We start from the raw sequence: 13967 nt of genomic DNA, 5'->3' as shown, positions 1-13967 counted from the left end.
GAACGCCCATTTATTGTATTTTTTCATTGATTGATTTTATTATGTTTAATAGGAGAACCTTCAAACTTTAGTTGTTTAATATGAAACTTTTCATTATTGCAGAACTATTTTCAAATAAGCTTTCGGTGACCCCATGTGATAAGTAGTGTGTGAAATATTGTGGCCTGTTTATTAAAAAATCCTACGCCGTCAATTTAGAAACCTTCAGACCGAAGAAATGAATGAACACAATTTCAATATAATTTGACTCCTACTCCTCCTTTGTCTCCATTTTAAACCGCCATGACCCATTTCCACAATTGTTGTGTCAGTAACTTTCCCAAATCGATCAAACTTCTTCACTCTGAAACTTTTAAACCCATTAGAGAGTCTAATACAATCGTTGCTTTTAACCCATTCATCACTATCACCCATATCACTGCATAATCTAAAAGGGAAAAAACTACTGGCAGATTGTATTTTACCAGCAGTCTTTATGAATTATAAACGATTGAAATTATTGACGAATTTCACTCTTGGATTGGTGTTTACGAACTCTCAGAAGTGGTTACTGGAGTGGGTTCATTTGCCCGACTAACAAGACAAGAGTGCACTGCATGGAGGATTGCCCGTTAAATCACCTTATAAAATGAAAACAATAACACAATATTATTGCTCATTTTCCACGGGTAAGCGAGCTCGTTGTGGCGTTTACGACGGGTCGCGAGGGCACTCAACACGGCCGCTGCTTGGCCTGAGCACCGCCACATGCCCGTCGTTAAAAAGCGGAGTCGTTGCCGAATTTGATTGAAAAGCTTTTTTTACTTCAGAGTGTTCACATTCGCGGAAATTGTTTATTCTTCAATTGGGTGTTACTTTACGGTACATGTGATCACATTGCACTCTGTAAAGATTAATGGCACAATATTAGAAGTAAAAATATACGTTTTGCAAACATCGTTTATTGTTCTGTGAGAAGTAGGTCAATACGCAAGAGATTTTTACAACACCACAAAGTATTATGAATCTTCATTAATTTGACTGGTACTTCAAATCTCTCCAAAGGACTGTTCTCCACTCTAATTTTTTGTCCGAGTTCCCAAGCCTGTCAGTGCAGCAATTTGCTAAGCGAAGGAAAATCTCGTCACCAAATTTTGCCAAAGAAATTGTGTAACAGCATTGTAACATTGCGAACAGTAGACACTCATCATCTTCATTCAGAGCATCGGATGATGGCCCTTTTGCCATCATCTTTCAGTTGCTGATTAATGCCAGGGGGCGCAACTCCTCCTGGTAGCCTAAAACACGGTTCACTTAATTTATACTAATATTTGGACTGTTATCCCAAGCAAAAAATTGTTTTGCCATTATTTTCTGCTTAGAAGAATTAATTTGAGCCCTGTTGTTGTTTGTGGAGTTTGTTTGTTGTTTGTGTTTTTTGGTGGGTTTTTTTCACTATACAAGGCACTTTTATAAACCGTCTGAAACTTTGCCCCTGAAGTCGGGCAGAGTATTCGAAACGTCACCATCACACCTCACCCACCAAAAGTTTTACCTCAATAATTTGCAAACAAAGTAGAGTTAGTGCGCACGCAATATATAATTTACATATTCATAAGAGCGTCTATTGAATAATATTGAAACCACGCGCTGCTAAACCCGTTACGACGATCGTAAAACCATCGTGTGAAACCTAACGTTACTTTTTACTACCAATTAATGACCTAATTATGAGATTCAATTAATTGTTTCCATGACTGGATGGATGAAGGACGTCATATTGGGATCGATGGTTATAACCGAGAACCTAGCTGTGTCAGATTTCACAGAGCTACAAAATTATGCTTACCATAATAAGGGTAGCAGCAAAACTACCATCATGTTACGTGTACAATTTGTGACTGGTATCCTACTAATATCTGCTAAGCAGAAAATCGTTAAGCAACATTGGACACTGGACACTTTTGGTAATTGTCAAAGACCAGTCTTCTCACTTTGTGTATCTCAACATATACATAAAATAACAAACCTGTGAAAGTTTGAATCAAATTGGTCGTCGAAGTTGCGAGATAATAACGGAAGAAACACCCTTGTCACACGCAGTTGTGTGATTTCAGATGCTTGATTTCGGGACCTCAAAATTTAATTCTGAGGTCTCAAAATCAAATTCGTGGAAAATTACTGCTTTCTTGAAAACTACTATACTTCAGAGGGAGCCGTTTCTCACAATATTTTATACTATCAACAGCTCTCCGTTGCTTGTTACCAAGTAAGTTTTTATGCTAACAATTATTTTAGTAATTACCAATATTGTCCACTGCCTTTAAGCAGATAAATTTGCTGCACATTTTGTGCAAAGCAAAACGCAGCGAGATATCACTAACAACAGTCAAGCATTGTGCATTATGACATGGTACCTGACTGGAAACCTTATTATGGTACCTTTGGCAGAAGAAGCCGATGATAGATAAAGGTAGCTTTGTCATCGATTAGCAAAATTTGATTGAATCGATTTACCAATACTCTATCAATAATCTGCGTGTGTAACCTTTGTATAGATATTGATTCGGTGAAAAGACGTCTTCATTTTGAGTGATTGAATGTAGCCTACTGTTTTGCAATGATACACGTGTGCAACAGCAATCACCACATAATAACAACCAACTTGCATAACTACATAAAAGTATAAGCCAACTTCCAGCAGTAAATAACGCTCAGACGAGCTTCGTACGTGACTTATTCAAACCGGCCGGCCATAACCGTTAAAACACGCATCAACCAGGGGGTAAGTGGCCCAACAACTTCGCTCAAGGACCTTTTCCTCGTACTCTCAGTAACCAGACTGTTTGATACCTTTCCGGAAGATATTCTTCTCTTCATCTGAGAATGTTTCAAGATTTATTCTTTAGCCACACACGCGGTCAGCGCAGGTGTTGTCTGATGTTTCCGAAGACCGTGCCTATGTCCATGTTGGTCAGTGGGTGTTTTGGGCGTTAACTCCCGGGCTGGATTGAGGGTCGTAACTCTTGATGGTCAGTTAGTTTCTTGGTCAGTTTCTGTCTTTGGTGTTATTGCCACCTGTGCTTCGCCTATCATTTTGTATTCCCGCTTAGCAGAAACAACTGCTTGTAATAATGTATGTATTTCTGCTGTAAAATAAAAAATATCAAATATTCTGCGTACAAGTGGTTATAATAAATAAAAATTATGAATACACCGATGATTATCAAAATCATCTCATTGTATTTAGACCGCATAGATGCGTTCATGACTCTATGTTATTTATTCCTGATTTATCATCAATGTTTTATTTGGCTTTGATAATAACGCAATATTTACACAGCATTAAGACTGACATATTATTACATAAAATTAAATTCACAAGAAAAAATACAAAAAGTATAGTTGTTTCTTTTAAAGGAACAATTCTGATTTTAAGTTAAACACATAGATTGGTAAATTCCTAAAATGTTAATGACCATGAAAACATACTTTGTAAAATGTTCCTTGTTGATGGAAACTATTTGGGGAAAAAGGGTTTCCTTCGAAGTAAAAAAGGTTTCGATAATTCTCACCCAAAAACAATTGAATCTGCTTAACAAACTCATGCATGAGTCGTTTCTCATATTTCTGAGGGTTGGTGTTCTCAAATGTATGACTGTCTTTGACTTAAAGGAACACGTTGCCTTGGCTCGGTCGATTTGGTCTTTGAAAAGCGTTTGAAACCGTTTTTTTTTAAATGCATATGGTTAGAAAGATGTTTAAAAAGTAACAAATACAATGATCCACACACATTTGCCTCGAAATTGCGTGGTTTTCCTTTTACTTTGCGAGATAATAATTTGACTCCCATAATGGCCGACCGTGTTTGTCGACGAGGTAAAAGGAAAACCACGAAATTTCGAGTGATACTTGTGTGGATCATTATATTCTACTTGTAAAATATCTTTCTAATCATATGCATTTTATAACAAACGGTTACAAACGCTTTTCAAAGACAAACTCGACCGATCCAAGGCAACGTGTTCCTTTAAATAATTGTACATAATTTTTGTATTATCCTTCTTTCACCAATATGGAGATAAATGTTGATTGAATTTAATTGAATTTAAATACTGCCGCAAGAGATGTGGCTGGTACCCGTTGTCACCTATGCGACGTCCGTGAAATGCTGTATGAAAACATTTATTCAGCCAAAACTTTCAAAATATGTGACTTTTACTGTAACTTTCTTTACAGTTTTGCAACAAAAAAATCAGCAGCGCTTTGACAAAAATCAATCTGAGACCCTACCTTTTAACCGTTAAACTTAATCTAGAAGTAGAGGCGGCATAGGCGGGGGAGGAGGAGGCGGTGGTATAAAGCCAGTCGGTGCGGGAGTGTCGCCAGGCGGTACAGGTGACGGGGAAGCCGCTATGGGAAGTGATTGTTCTGTAGGGGCTTCCGTACTTCCCTGGGGAGGAGGGGCTACGGGGGGTTGGACATAATCAGATGTAGGCGGGGGCGGAGGAGGAAGGGAGGGGCCGCTGGACGTCGGTGCAGCAGGGATGCGAGTCGACGACGCACGATGCATGGACAACGTGGATGATTTCTTCACATTTAGACTTCCAGAAGGAGGAGGAGGCGGAGTCTGAAAGGGATGGGCTGTTGTAAAGGAGGGGTGCACTGAAGGAGGAGGAGGTGGAGCTGTCGAACCCACACCCTGGGTAGTGGGCGTTGTTAGACTCGCCCTCCTTAGCACGTCCTTAACCGATGTTGATGATGCCGCTGCAGGGTTGGGACCAATCGTAGATACGGCTGAGGGAGCAGTGCTAGGAAATCCCTGAGGATGATGAGCTATTGATTGCTGAGATGACATACTTGACATGTGATGAGACGATGCCGCAAGAGACTCTCGTCTTAGTCGTTGCTGCTTGAAGGGATTCATGGGTCTACCAGAAGGGCTTGTTGTAAAATGTGATGACCCTCGTGCCAATGTTGGCTCATCAGCTGACAAAACAGACTTCTGTATTGAAACGGTGCTTGGGCGTGGCTCTTGCTCAGACGTACCGTCCAACGGCTGCTCATTGTGGGAACTAGGAGGTGTTTGAATAATTGACTGATTATGTTGGGATTTGTCTCCAGGAAAATGTGCAAGAGAGTCTGCGTAGATGTCAGGCTCACTTTTGCCTGAAATAGCTGGAAGGCTATGTCTGCTCTGGACCTGGTCTTCCCTGACACTCTTTGATGAAGAAGCAATGGGGAAAGGGACCGCATTTGGTTGTCCGGATGAGAAAACAGAGGATGCTTTGGGAGAAGAAGGACCGTTTGATCTATGAGAGGTAAGATTGGCGACTGAAAGGGGAGAAGACTTCGGACTAATTCTGTTTAAAGACTGATAAGATGCTATCATAGCTGGCACAGAACTTCCGCGAGTTGGAGTCACTGGTTTGGACGACCTAGCGGAATGTGAACTCTCTTGTCTCGGTACTCGAGGGATCTCAGGTACAAAGTTCTCTAGTTTTACTTCCGAGTTGGAATATAAATCCGCGAGTTCAGGAAGCATGTTTGAGGATGTTGGTAGGTGGGAGCTCATGGATCTCGGAATGTCTTCTCTGGGGAATAGATTGTCTGTCTCGGAGACGAAACTCTCAATTTCTACTTCTGAGTCAGAATCTACAGGTTCAGGAAGCACAGTTGAGGATTTCGGCGGGCGAGGCTTACTACTACTCCCAGATCTTAGAATGTCTTCTCTGGACAAAGGTTGGTCTCGGTTCTCGATTTCAAACTCAGAATCTGAGTCTGAGAGATCAACAGGTGCGAAAGAAGATCTCGACATGTAGGACTTACTTGATTTCTGTCCGACCTCTCTAGGTGGGAGAGAAACTTGTTCAGCTGAGTAATGTTTGATTTCAATTTCACTGTCAGATTCGGAAAGATCAGGTAGCCCTGTGTGAGATCCTCTGGGAAAGGATCCACTGACGGGAGCTTGAAGAGAAGAGGGACTTACGCTCCTCGGCCGTGGACTTTCTGGTTCAGAAGAGCTCGGGGATCTTTGTGTCCTGAATGGTGAAGAGGTTGTCCTGGTGTCCATTGAGATTAGAGACGGGCTGGTGGGTTGAGCCGGTCGATGGTCGGTTGATGAAGACCTCGGGACTAAACTGGCATTCGAAAGCTGTGGTAAGAACCTTTGAAATGCGTGGACGTCCTCCCTGTGAAACTGTTGATAAGATGGTGATTGGGGCTGGCTTTGATGAAGTGACTCCCTTGGTAGACTGTATACATGCGAGGATTGCCTTGAAGGGGTTGATGCTTCTTGATACTGGTGTGGATGGGGCATGGTTGGTTCGTCATAAGCAGGGTGGACGTGCTGTACCGAGTGGTGCGATGAGTGTGGATGATCAATCGAAACCCAAGAATGTCTTGGTGTCAGTTTGACCTCGACAGATGTCACGTGTTCCGGAAGGTAGTGTGGCACTATTAGTTCGTCATTCACTGAGTGATGGGCTGAGTGATACAAAGATTCAGGTTGGTCAATCTGAACCAAGTCGAAGGTGATTCGCGATAGGGCATTGCCATCAATCGGTTCACTGGTGACTCGCCTTCCTCGATCTGCATACTGGATTCCGGACGTGGTTGGCCCTGGCTCGGAAACAGAATCATCACTTGCGAATGATATAAGTACATCCCTCCTCTTAGTGGAATCGTCCAGCTCGTCTTCATCATCACCGTCATCACTATGGCTGGATTCATGACGTATCACTTTCAAACTATCCGGCTTCTCCTCGTCACCAGCAGCTGACTGGTCAACAAAAGTGGTTGTGCGATATATCTGTGATTGTATATCTTCGTCACTCAACGTTTCATCAAGGAGTCTGGCTAACTCCCTCTTTTTACGTACTGCCCGGGACCGGGAGGTGTCACTTTTCTCCGACTCTGTTTCTGTCGATTCCTCTTCGGTTTCGGAGTCTATGATCGCTACAAGTTTGTGCTCTTCGGCCATTTTCTTTCTGCTTTGTTTGCCCGGGGCCGGTCTGTCAATTGGATTACAACAAGGTTACATTGTTATAATAAAGATGAACAAATCATTCACATAGCCGGCCTCAACTAGAAAATTCATCTATCCTTAATTAATAAAGTTTTCATCGGTCTTCACGAAACCTTTTTAAAATGTAATACAATTTAATTAAAGGCATTTGACACCGTTTGTTATTACTCAAAATACTAGTAGCATTGATCACGAGCAATAGAGAGCTGTTGATAGTTTTAAAATATTGTTTTTTCCTTCATTATTCCCTTCAAATGCTTCGTAATGGTCATCTCTCTTCCAGCTATTTCAAATGGGTACATGTGGAATGTTCTTCCTTTTCATATTCAAAGGTTCATCGAATTTCAATCGATCAGCCTTTCCAAGTCTTTTTGTGAAATGTGAACGCAATAGATCCTTATCACTGTGATGTCATCTTGATTTTACTCCATTCCAACTCGTTGTAACCAAACTGAGGCTGAACAAATTAATAGTATGGTGTCATGCGCAATGAATGTTAGCATTCATTACTGTTATTGGAAACAGGGAACATGACCAAGATGGTGACAGCGTGATAAAGGTATATAACATGAAGTATAGGACACAGTTTAGTTTGTGTACGATGTCGTAAGGCAGGTGCTTTGCAAACCGGTTTTTCTATGATTAAATTGAGTTGTTTGTTTGTAAAATATTTAGCTACCTACCCACGCAGCCAGCACCACAGTAGAGCTACTGCAATGAGCACCGAGAATACGCCTCCAACCATAAGAACAGCTACGAAAGATTTCACTGAAAACGCAAAACAGAAAATGGGAAAACACACTTTTAGGATTTGAAACTTTGCATAGTGGATGTATACAAAAAGGTTTGCGGTCATGTGAATACATGAATATCACTTTTGGATAAGTGTTGGTTCCCTACCACCGGTTCTTTCCTGAATCAACTCTACTCAAAAGAGATATTGACATGATGTTACCGCAAACCTCAAAATCTCTTTTAAGAAACGTATTTGCTAAGGAATAATAAGTTTTGTCACTTTCACTTTCACCAAACAAACTCCGTAGCTCTCTCTAGTCTCACGAACAAGCATTTATAAAATAAGTACTTGTATAAGGTTGTAAACACACAAAGGGCAATGTATCTGCATGCTCTGTATAGGGCGCTAAACAAACGGCGCTAGTGAAAAGCTAAGCAGGCACAATATTGTCACAATATTAAATGAACTATTTTCCTTTATTAATAAGTCGTGAAACGTACATTATACAGGTCAGTATGCTTCGTTTTTGAGAGGCCAATGCCACCTTGGTAAAGGGCACCTTGTAAGGAAATTGTAAAATTTCTACTGGAGCATTTCGTTACCTCTTTCAATAGTTAGGCATAATTCAAGGGCAGAAATATATGATTATACCTAGACATTGCTTTGGAGATGTTGAACCGGTCGTGATTGTGAATTGATTGGGTGGACACGGTGAGCAGTCCCCGGCACCGTATGACGTCTGGTACGTCCCGACCGGGCACTGTGAACATTTCATCACGTCGATCCTGCTGTAGAGTCCCGGTCCGCAGGCAACTACGAGATGGAATAAAAAAGAAACGCATCGTCAAGAAAAATAAATACCTACAAATAAAACAAATTCTCTCTTTTCGTGTTTCAGATTCGGATGTTCTGATGCAAAGCTTTCGATTTGAGGGACTCTAATAAACTTACCGCATAGAGACGAGTGTAGACCATATCCCAGACTACAGTGATATTGTAGAGAGTGTTCTACCGAGGCAGGGATCAGACCAGCCGTAACTCGTTGGTACATTCCATTCGAGTTCTGCGGAGTGAAGAAGGCTGCTAGCTTGGTTTGAATCTACAAAAGGATCATCATGAACAAGAAACAATATGTGAATATTATTTACTAATTTGTTTAGATTTGAATTTGTTTGTTGATTCTGTACGGGTATTCAGCTTGAATTATTCTTTGAACTTTGTATTGTTATTAATCAAACTTTACAAACGGCTTTTATTAAAATAAATACAGAAAAACAGCTATACAGCAGGTCCTTGTGGCGCAATCGGTTAGTACGTTCGGCTGTTAACCGAAAGGTTGGTGGTTCAAATCCACCCAGGGACGGAACCGTTATTGTTTTATATTAATCAAACTCTACGAACGGCTTTTATTAAAACAAATACAAAAAATAACAGCTATACAGCAGGTCTCTGTGGCGCAATCGGTTAGTACGTTCGGCTGTTAACCGAAAGGTTGGTGGTTCAAATCCACCCAGGGACGGAGTTATTCTTTTCGTCTTTTTGCTTTCATTCAACAAAAACTTACAGCAGTTCTATTTGCTATAAGTGAGGAGTGAACTATGAGAGGAGAATGGGGAGTTTTTCCATTTGTTCGCAATGTTCTCTTAATGCTGGTGCATTCTGCTTGTTTTTATCTTTGGGGTGGGGTATTTTTCAACTGACATGCCTCCCTCCCCTCTCCCATCTTCACTCCCTAACTCACCAGCGCCATTCTCTGATCCATTTCTCCAATCATGCAACTCGAGCTGCATTCTGCGATCATCTTATGCCTGACCACGAGGTCAAATTTGACCAATAGGATAGTACCATGGGTTGTCATGACAGGGTGAGATCTGGCAACTGACCCCGGCACGCCCCCAACACAGAGAGCGACTAAGTTTGAGATTTGGAAAGAGACATCAATTGCAATGATGGCGGTATGGAGATGTGTTCCGAGCTGTTGCTTGAAGACGCTACTCTGTTGGACGTTGCAGTCTGGCGTGGTGAACGAAGCTGATATAGTGTAGACAAGGTCTGGGAGGGTGAACACTGAAATAATGAGAACAGATTTGGAAGTTGAACAAAGAGAGAAATTTACTAACGGAGGACTCGAACCAATGACCGGATTAACGTGCCGGCGCTCTACCTACTGCTAGCCCTATAATGGCGGTCTCCTAATTGTTTTTGTCAAAATTCAGGTTTCCAGTCAGAAGACATACAACCGTGAAGTTGCCATGGATCACGCCCAAATTACGCTACAACCTGGGAGTCACCAGTGAAATATTAACAGTTTCAAATACCACTTTTGGACTCGGTTGTTACAGGACAGTTTGTGAACTTTGGGTCGACTCGTAATGGCTTCAAACATGGCACTGGATTGTCGTCATGGTTGTCAGGATCACGGCCTGATGGATTGTTCTTCTTTTAATATTTTTCGAAAAGCAACGAACATAGAATGCTTATTTCAAAACGGGGTTGTGGTAACACATTTCTTCTTATAATATCATATAATATAAAGACCTGAGCTGCACATAACTGTTTTTTAAATTGACATTGGATTAAGTTTTCAATGTATTTGGCACCAAGCTTTTCCATGACTCTTATAATCCGCAGTAGAAAACTATTACGACACATCACATCTCAATTTATCAAACTCAAACCCATTTTAATGGTGGACACAATACTGTGAAATGTAATTTGTCCGATTACACTCCAACCAAACAATGCACTTTGGTCCACCATACCAAAAGAAGGCTAATTTATTCAAACGCTTACCTTCGATATTATATTTGAACGTTCGCTTTCTTTCATTCCCTTTCTCTGGATATTTGAAAGACACCTCACACTCCAAACTCCCTGTATCGACAGGGTCAACATTCGATATTTCTAGAATTCCTCCGTCAATTGTTAAATATCTAGCACGATCAAACGCCATGATGACGTCGTCACCTTTAGGCTTCGGTCTTCGCCATGTGAATTTGAGACCAATAATTGATTTCCTCATGTGCGCCACGTTGCTAGGCAGGCATGCGAGGTATTGCGTTCTTCCTTGCAAAACGTACGTGAAATCTGTAACAAATATAAACATATAAAAAACACATGGGAGATTAAATTTTGCTCTGGTGTCGTTTCAGTTCTGGTCTGGAACTAGTTTGAATATTTCTTTTACTTGCCATCTTTTGTTCTACTTTTCGCTACAATTTTAGATTTATATTTAATGTAATGTACATCAAGTTGATAATGAGCAAGGTCTGGGAGGTCACATCTTTTTTGATGACAGTTTTTCGACTTTTGCCTTTCCCTGGACGGCCTCTACTTGTATAGTTATTGCATTGCCAAGAGTTAAATAGAAAAAGAAAAAAACTCTTATTGAGGCTTAAATGTCTCCGTGATGAAGACATCATGTGTGAGTAATACTTGAAAGACGTGAAAAGGGTTCGACCAAGAACCAAAACTCGTAAATTTGATTGTATAAAGCGCCCTATACGCCTCTTTTAATATTTTTGCATGAGGTACGTCACAATGCGAACTCAAAACGAGGCGATGGGCGCAGCCACTGCAAGTGATGGGGGACGTGCGCCCATAGCCTCGTTTTGGGTAAAAATTATGACGTCATGCATAAATGTTAAGAGAGGCGTATACGCTTCCAGCAATCACTTCATGGTAGCAACGCAAGATCGATAGACAGTTTAGTTTAATTTCAGATATTTTTTCCTATATGCTATGATAGGATTAAGTGCAATAACTTTTGCTTCTATTGTTTTGGTTCTAATCGGCGTCATATAGGAGATCCCCCTCAACTTTAAGGAAAACAACAGCTACACAGAAAGTCTCTGTGGCGCAATCGGTTAGCGCGTTCGGCTGTTAACCGAAAGGTTGGTGGTTCAAATCCACCCAGGGACGGAAAATTGTTTTGAACTCAAGATCGAGCGACGTTTTAGTTCAATTTCAGAAGAACATTTTGAGCTATTATTGTTTGATATAAATAACTTCTTCTGCGAGCCGCTTTTTTGAACATTTACACACACAAAACTGAAAATAGACGGTAAGTCTCTGTGGCGCAATCGGTCAGCGCGTTCGGCTGTTAACCGAAAGGTTGGTGGTTCAAATCCACCCAGGGACGGGATAGTGTTTTAACTAAAGATGGAGCGGAATTTTAGTTTGATTTCAGTTGTTTTCAGCAATTTCAAAACTTGTGATTCTATTGTGTTACCTCTCTGCCCGATGTCACATGGTACTCTGTTCAAATGATTCTGTCTTATTGTAAGTACGCAAGTTAGTGTTTCATTGAAATCATGGCATTGAAGGTTTTTATTTTATTTATGACAATGTCACCATCTTGGTCATGTTCCCTGATCCAACAACAGTAAGGCTCTAACTTTTATTGTACAAAAAGGAACCAGACTAATTCTCCTTCCAGCCTCAGTTTGGTTACATCGATTTGAATGGGTGAAAATCAAGATGACCGCACCATGATAAAGGTCAATTATCAGCAGACATACCTCCATCATTTTGAAATGTATGTAACATCTCATTAATATCTACAGGTGGAATCTCTAGATCGGCTACTGCACTATCATTCCCTGAAGGTCTGTCGAACTTCGGTTCCTCATGGAAAGGGGTGTCAGTGACTGTCCATACATTGAAATAAGAAACATACAACTGTGTATTAAATCCATGTCACAAGAAGCAATTTACTGGCAACCAGTTCCAGGCAATCTTCAAGAAGAAAACAAACATTCACGCTTTCATCGTCTCTTCACATTAATTGTCTTGGGTGCTGCCGAATTTTTCCTTTTGCATGTAGTTAAGTTGCTTTCCCACAAGTTGTCTTTAACAAAATATTTGTGTGGTAAATTATTTCTTTCTCGATAACAACGTTACTTCAGATTCAGATTACCTAGATAAGTGTTTTTAGCCTTTGCTTTTCAAAGTGTTTCTCTGTGAAGCGCCTTGAGACCTCTCCGAAAGTTTTGAACGCTGATCAAACTCGCAATTTTAATCTTGCTACAAAAGTGTCACAAGAGGGCGGAATAACTCTTTATTTTACCGTATTCTTCATCATGATGAGGCTTCAGAATTTCCACTGCGGCAGATGATTTCTCGTCCTCAACGGCTATTTCAGTCATTATGGAAATGAATAATTATAAGTTGTTACACATTGAACAATATTGTACACAGCATGAGAAGAGTATTCAATCTCATATTAATACTTTGCACAAGGTAAGGTTCCCGCCGAAAAATGTTCCTTTGTTTTTGCGCATCATGGATCTTTTTAAGTAATGGTTATCAAGTCTTGATTGGTTGAAACTCTAGCTGTGTATTGTCGCCGACATAGGGCGTTATATCGACTGGCTCGGAGTGAGTTTTGGCAAGTTTGGCAATTTGGTTCGAAGTGAGTTTAAAAAAAAATGTAATCAGATGTTTGCTTGACACAGATAATACCTTCTTTAGTAATTCGCGTTGATATCGTCGACTTCTTGTTATTAAAACGAACTTTCACAACCAAGACCCGTTGTGAGCCCTTCAGGGATCCACCATTATTTTTTTATTTTTTTTAAGCACATTTTTTCTGATTTTATATCACACTGCAATCCAAAAACGTTAAGCAAAAACAGTTTCAACTGATCTCGTTTTTACCTTTCCCAAGCTGAAATCTTCGTCCTGCCACGAAAAAGTGTTCGTCGTTGTATGCATCACACACGTAAATCCCAGCATCATTAACTGGATTGTAATGTTCTATGATCAAAGTTGAAGCAGTTGGGTCAATGTAGACGTAACTAGGTAAAGATGGACTTCCCTCTTTCGCCCAATCGTACTCAGCATCAACACCCGGCACCCCGACGAGCATGTAGTTTTGGGTATGGATTACCACTTTTTCGCCTGGAGGGGGCTCCTTTAGAACTGTTTCAAGAAACAATGATTAACCTAACTTATATGTTGCAGTAAAATTACAAATAAATTAGTTCCCTAGGCCAAGATTCAGTTAACGTAGTTTAGCCCTTTATTTCCTAAGGGTACTGGTGGTACTGATATTTTTTGTTTACTAGGTTGTAAATTAACTGCGTTTTTGTTTATTAATTGTTTGCATCACAAAACATTGGAGTTGTTGACAAGTGTTACACTTGGATTCGAGTCCGTATCGTGTCCGTTTTAGCATCGACTTGTGACTTGACTGGACTTGCAAATAATAAATGTATTCTTGAA

General features: G+C 40.6%; 4 non-coding genes across 4 annotated transcripts; all 4 read left to right on the top strand.

The window, feature by feature from the left end:
• Positions 1–9031: 9031 nt before the first annotated feature.
• Positions 9032–9105, top strand: Trnan-guu. The gene has a single exon. It is a non-coding gene; the product is annotated as a tRNA-Asn (tRNA).
• Positions 9106–9187: 82 nt separating this feature from the next.
• Positions 9188–9261, top strand: Trnan-guu. The gene has a single exon. It is a non-coding gene; the product is annotated as a tRNA-Asn (tRNA).
• A 2328-nt stretch (positions 9262–11589) lies between these two features.
• Positions 11590–11663, top strand: Trnan-guu. Its single transcript has one exon. It is a non-coding gene; the product is annotated as a tRNA-Asn (tRNA).
• Positions 11664–11809: 146 nt separating this feature from the next.
• On the top strand, positions 11810–11883 carry Trnan-guu. The gene has a single exon. It is a non-coding gene; the product is annotated as a tRNA-Asn (tRNA).
• Positions 11884–13967: the final 2084 nt, after the last annotated feature.

This window comes from Asterias rubens, chromosome 3 (assembly GCF_902459465.1).
Source record: "Asterias rubens chromosome 3, eAstRub1.3, whole genome shotgun sequence".
Taxonomy (NCBI): domain Eukaryota; kingdom Metazoa; phylum Echinodermata; class Asteroidea; order Forcipulatida; family Asteriidae; genus Asterias; species Asterias rubens.
Note: the sequence above shows the minus strand (reverse complement) of the source record. Positions and strands in the feature narration are given on the sequence as shown.